Source organism: Hylobates moloch, unplaced genomic scaffold (assembly GCF_009828535.3).
Source record: "Hylobates moloch isolate HMO894 unplaced genomic scaffold, HMol_V3 SCAFFOLD_12, whole genome shotgun sequence".
NCBI lineage: Eukaryota > Metazoa > Chordata > Mammalia > Primates > Hylobatidae > Hylobates > Hylobates moloch.
The window spans coordinates 101,155,398-101,162,006 of NW_026652287.1; positions in this window are offsets into that span (position 1 = coordinate 101,155,398).

Sequence of the window (6,609 nt, forward strand, 5' to 3'; positions counted from 1 at the left end):
TTGGTAGAGACAGGGTTTTGCCATTTTCCCCAGGCTGTTCTCGAACTCCTATGCTCAAGCGATCCATCTGCCTCAGCCTCCCAAAGTGCTGGGGTTACAGGCATGAACCAGTGAGCCTGGCATGGTACTAGAAACATTCTTTTTTTTTTTTTTTTTTAACTTTTAAGTTCAGGGGTACATGGGCAGGACATGCAGGTTTGTTACACAGGTAAACGTGTGTCATGGGGGTTTGTTGTACAGATTATTTCTTCTTTTTGTTTCTAGTGTATTTACTACTTCCTGATATACAGATTTTTTATCACCCAGGTATTAAGCCTAGTACCCACTAGTTATTTTTCCTGATCCTGTCTCCTACTACCCTCCACCCTCTGACAGGCCCCAGTGTGTGTGAAAAATTCTTATAGTCTTCTAGAAAATACAATAGTTAGCCTTTGGAACATAGGGTATTATATAGAGAAGCTGTAGAAAATATATTTCTTTGAATTTTTTTTATTACAAATGGTCACTATAATGTTTAAAATATGTTTACCACCTACAGTTGTGTGCTAGGGAAGCCATAACAAAATACCCCCCACCGGGGGGCTTATGGTACCGAAATGGATTTTCTCATAGTTCTGCAGGCTGGAAATCCAAGATGGAGGTGCCAGTAGGGTCAGTTTCTCCTGAGGTCTCTCTGCTTTGGGTGCAGATGGCTGCCTTCTTGCTGTGTCTCCACATGGTCTTTCCTCTGGCTGTGCACATCCTAGTGTCTTTTTTTTTTTTTTTTTTTTTGAGATGGAGTCTTGCTCTGTTGCCTGGCTGGAGTGCAATGGCACCATCTCAGCTCACTGCACCCTCTGCCTCCTGGATTCAAGCGATTCTCCTGCCTCAGCCTATCGAATAGCTGGGATGACAGGCGTGCACCACCGCGCCTGGCTAATTTTTGTATTTTTAGTAGACATAGGGTTTGGCCATGTTGGCCAGGCTGGTCTTGAACTCCTGACCTCAGGTGATCCGCCCACCTGGGCTTCCCAAAGTGCTGAGATTACAGGCGTGAGCCACCGCACGTAGCCCCTAGTGTCTTTTTTTTTTTTTTGAGACAGAGTCTTGCTCTGTTGCCCAGGCTGGAGTGCAGTGGCGTGATCTTGGCTCACTGCAAGCTCCGCCTCCCGGGTTCACGCCATTCTCCTGCCTCAGCCTCTCCGAGTAGCTGGGACTACAGGCGCCCGCCACCACATCCGGCTAATTTTTTTGTATTTTTAGTAGAGACGGGGTTTCCCCATGTTGGCCAGGATGGTCTCGATCTCCTCACCTTGTGATCCACCCGCCTCGGCCTCCCAAAGTGCTGAGATTACAGGCGTGAGCCACCGTGCCTGGCCTCCTAGTGTCTTTTTTATGTCCAAATTTCCTTTCTTCACAAGGGCCTCTTGTCTCCCAATACAGTCACATTCTGAGTTACTGGGAGTTAGGATTCAGCACACGAATTTTGAGGAGATGTAATTCAGCCCATAATTAAGCCCTGTCCTCGTCAGACTGATGATCTGTGCTTTCTCTGAACAGGGATTTATATATTCCTTTTTGACAGCAAGGAACTCAGGTTCTCCATGGCCACTTTATGAAGTTGCTCCTGCTGGTACATGACCCTCAGTTAGTTTCCTGAAGTCATTTACAAAGCCACCTCCACATGTGTTGAGCCTCTTTAGTTTACTTCAAATCCTGGGCCTGTACTGCATGGCTGTGCTTTCCACAGATTCACATGTTAGATCTTTTCTATTTTTTTTTTTTTGAGACAGAGTTTCCCTCTGTCGCCCAGGCTGGAGTGCAATGGTGTGATATCGGCTCACGGCAAGTTCCGCCTCCTGGGTTCAAGCGATTCTCCTGCCTCAGCCTCCCGAGTAGCAGGGACTACAGGTGTGTACCACCATTCCCAGCTAATTTTTGTATTTTTAGTAGAGGCAGGGTTTCACCATATTGGCCAGGATGGTCTTGATCTGTTGACCTCATGATCCTCCCACTTTCACCTCCCAAAGTATTGGGATTACAGGTGTGAGCCACCACGCCTGGCCACATGTTAAATCTTTTTTTTTTTTTTTTTGAGACGGAGTCTCGCTCTGTCGCCCAGGCTGGAGTGCAATGAGGGATCTCAGCTCACTGCAAGCTCCGCCTCCCAGGTTCACGCCATTCTCCTGCCTCAGCCTCCCGAGTAGCTGGGACTACAGGTGCCCACCACCGTGCCCGGCTAATTTTTTGTATTTGTAGTAGAGACGTGTTAGCCAGGATGGTCTCAATCTCCTGACCTCGTGATCCACCCACCTCGGCCTCCCAAAGTGCTGGGATTACAGGCATGAGCCACCACGCCCGGCCACATGTTAAATCTTGACACCCAGTGTGATCGTAGAGGTTGGGCCTTTGGTGATGGCAGCAGCCACTCCAGACGGCTTGCCGCTGCCATGACGCCACCTGCTGCACAGAGGCCCAGCCTGGGCTATACACGCTATGGAGCCGCAGGGAGCCCGGCCCCTTCTGAGTTGGGGCGGGAGCTCCCAGGGTGATGCTACAGCTGTCTAAACCCCAGCTGTGGATCCGAGCCTCCCTCGGATCGTATCACATATCAAGACTTACTCTTGTTGACAAAAAGAGTCAAACTCTATAAAATATTTGAAGAGATTTATTCTGAGCCAAATATGATAATGACCATGGCCCCTGACACAGCCCTCAGGGGGTCCTGAGAACATGTACGCAAGGTGGTCAGGGGGGCAGCTTGGTTTTATACGTTTTAGGGAGGCATGAGACATCAATCAAACACATTTGAGAAATACATTGGTTTGGTCCAGAAAGGCTGGACAATTTGAAGGAGGCAGGACCTTCCAGGCTTTAGGTAAATTAAAACATTTTCTGGTTGACAATTGGTTGAGTTTGTCTAAAGACCTGGGATTAATGGAGAGGAAATATTCAGGTTAAGATAAAAGACTGGGCCGGGCGCGGTGGCTCACGCTTGTAATCCCAGCACTTTGGGAGGCCGAGGCAGGCGGATCACGAGGTCAGGAGATCGAGAACACGGTGAAACCTCGTCTCTACTAAAAATACAAAAAAATTAGCCGGGCATGGTGGCGGGCGCCTGTGGTCCCAGCTACTTGGAGAGGCTGAGGCAGGAGAATGGTGTGAACCCGGGAGGCGGAGCTTGCAGTGAGCCGAGATCGTGCCGCTGCACTCCAGCTTGGGCAACAGAGTGAGACTCCGTCTCAAAAAAAAAAAAAAAAAAAAAGATTGTGGAGACCAAGGTTCTTTTGAAGTCTTATAGTGGCTGCCCTTAGAGAAAATAGATGACAGATGTTTCCTACTCAGACCTTCAAAAGGTGCTAGATTCTCAGTTAGTCTCCTTAGGACTGGGGGGTCCTGGAGGAAAAAGATCTAGCTATGTTAACAGAGATCCTTTACATATGCAAATATTCCCCCCCACCAAGGACTGCTTTGCAGGGCCATTTAAAAATATGGCAAAGAAACATGTTTTGGGGTAAAATATTTTTATTTTCTTCTTTGTTAGGTAAAATGTTATGCCAGAGTCAGACTGGAAAGTGAGTCACGATATATAGGGCTAAATACAACACATCTGATGAGAATTTGTGGTTTATAGGGCATGAGTCCCCAGACCCCTTAGATAAGAATCTGGGCAAGATGAAAAAAAAAAAAAAAATCAGAGATGAGTCCTCACTATGGTAATTCAATGAGTGTGACTACCAGCATAGATGTCCATGAAGAATATCCATTAGGGTCACCCATTTTAATAATGTTCACCAGGACTCTTCAATCAAAACAAAATCTATTCTCAGAATAGCTTAGAATCAAAGGAGGACTTTCTGGGTTTTTTTGGTTCAAGAAGGATTGGGCAAGAAAACTGCAGGGAGTGAAGGAATGCTGAGCTTTGGAAGCAATTAGAACCAAGAAAACAAAAGCTGAAAGCACTGTTACTCACTCCCGCTTCCCGGATGCTCCCTGAGTCATCTTTGTGTTTCTCCATAAAGACTGGCTTCCTCCACATGGCGAGACAGATGGCCACCAAGAACTCCTAAGCTTTAAAAAGAATGACCCTCTGTGGCAAGAAAACGCAGGGACACTCCTCCCCCACCTTGCTACTCCCCATGCGGCTTCCACACTGCAACCTGGGACTGTGTAGTGAGGGGAGGGGAGTGAAGAAGTTTGCGTTAGTCCGTTTTCACACTGCTGATAAAGACATACCTGAGACTGGGTAATTTATTTTTATTTTTATTTATTTATTTATTTATTTATTTATTTATTTATTTATTTTGAGACGGAGTCTCGCACTGTCGCCCAGGCTGGAGTGCAGTGGCGCGATCTCGGCTCACTGCAAGCTCTGCCTCCTGGGTTCACTCCATTCTCCTGCCTCAGCCTCCCTAGTAGCTGGGACTCCAGGCGCCCGCCACCACGCCCGGCTAATTTTTTGTATTTTTAGTAGAGACGGGGTTTCATCGTGTTAGCCAGGATGGTCTCGATCTCCTGACCTCATGATCTGCCCGCCTCAGCCTCCCAAAGTGCTGGGATTACAGGTGTGAGCCACTGCACCCGGCCAGTTTATTTTTTAAAAAAGAGGTATAGTGGACTTAACAGTTCCACATGGCTGGGGAGGCCTCACAATCACGGCGGAAGGTGAAAGGCACATCTTACATGGTGGCAGACGACAGAGAAATGATACAAGCAAAGAGAGCTTCACGGGTATTGTAAACTCAGTGTTCGTGTCCCGACAAAATTCAGCTGTTGGACCCTAACCCCAGGGTTATGGTATTTGTAATATGGGAGCTAAAAAGAAATTATTTAGGCAGACAGTGAGGGTAAGAGAGTCCTCAGTAAGGTTTCCTATTAATAAAGAGCAGCCCGCAGATAATTTCTTTTCTAACAAAAAGCAGCCTGAAACACCAAGCTGCAAGCATAGATAAACAAACAAGCTAAAAGCTTGCATAGGTAAATGCCAGCAGCTGTGCCAATAGAAAACGGATGCCTGGGAGCCGGGTATATTCAACATGGAGGTTCCCTCTTCCCTTTTCTTTGTCCCCACACGTGCAGTAAAAAAGCAGACAACATGGCCCCGGCCAGGCAGAGACCCCACCTACATAATAAAAGATTAGGGTGGGATGGCCAGCTTCTTTGTGGGCTGTGCAAACGTCACACCTGGTCCGACTAATCTCTCAGACCCTTTGTGAATCAGACACCACCTCCTCAAGCTTGTCTATAAAAGCCCCATGCATTTCACCACAAAACCAGGGGTCCCACTTGGGAACCCCTATCTCTCTGTGCAAGAGAGAGAACTATTCTCTTTTCTCTTTCTTTTGCTTATTAAGCCTTCATTCTTTTTTTTTTTTTTGAGATGGGAGTCTGGCTCTGTCATTCAGGCTGGAGTGCAGTGGCACGATTTTGGCTCACTGCAACCTCTGCCTCCTGGGTTCAAGCAATTCTCCTGCCTCAGCCTCCCAAGTAGCTGGGATTACAGGCACCCACCACTGTGCCCAGCTAATTTTTGTATTTTTAGTAGAGACGGGGCTTCACCATGTTGGTCAGGCTGGTCTCGAACTTCTGATCTCAGGTGATCCGCACCCCCACTCGGTCTCCCAAAGTCCTGAGATTACAGGCGTGAGCCACTGCGCCCGGCCCAGTCTCTTTCACTATGTGAAGACACAGCAAGAAGGTGCCAGCTATGAACCAGGAAAAAAGCCCTCAGCAGACACTGAATCTTCCAGTGCTTTGGTCTTGGCCTTCCAGCCTCCAGAACGGTGAGAAATAACTATGTGTTGTCTGTAAGCTGCCAGGTCTTTGGTATGTTGATAGCAGCCTGGATGGACTAAGACACTCTCTCCTTCCTGCCCTGGACCCTCATCAGGGCCAGAAGTGGTTGGGGTGATGGCCCAAGCAGACTTTAAAAAGCACTGGCGTAGCACAAAGTTTGGCACACTACAGCCTACAGCTTGTTTTTGCAAATAAAATTTTTTGTTTTTAAAACAACTTTCTGGGCTGGGCACGGTGGCTTACACCTGTAATCCCAGCACTTTGGGAGGCCGAGGCAGGCTGATCACCTGAGGTCAGGCGTTCAAGACCAGCCCGGCCAACATGCTGAAACCCCATCTCTACTAAAAATACAAAAAAATTAGCCGAGTGTGATGGCAGACACCTGTAATCCCAGCTACTCGGGACGCTGAGACAGGAGAATCATTTGAACCTGGGGGGAGAGGTTGCAGCGAGCTGAGATCATGCCACTGCACTCCGGTGCCTGGGCGACAGAGCAAGACTCCATCTAAAAAAAAAAACAACTTTCTATAGATACATAATATTTATGCATATTTATGACATACATGTGATAGTTTGATACATGCACAGAATGTATAATACTCAAATCAGGGTATTTAGGATATTCGCCACCTCAAACATTTATGTTTTTCTTTTCGAGACAGAGTCTCTCTCTGTCACCCAGGCTGGAGTACAGTGGTGTGATCTTGGCTCACTGTCACCTCCGCTTCCCAGGTTCAAGCGATTCTTCTGCCTCAGCCTCCCAAGTGGCTGGGATTACAGGCGTGCACCACCACACCCAGCTAATTTTTGTATTTTTAGTAGAGATGGGGTTTC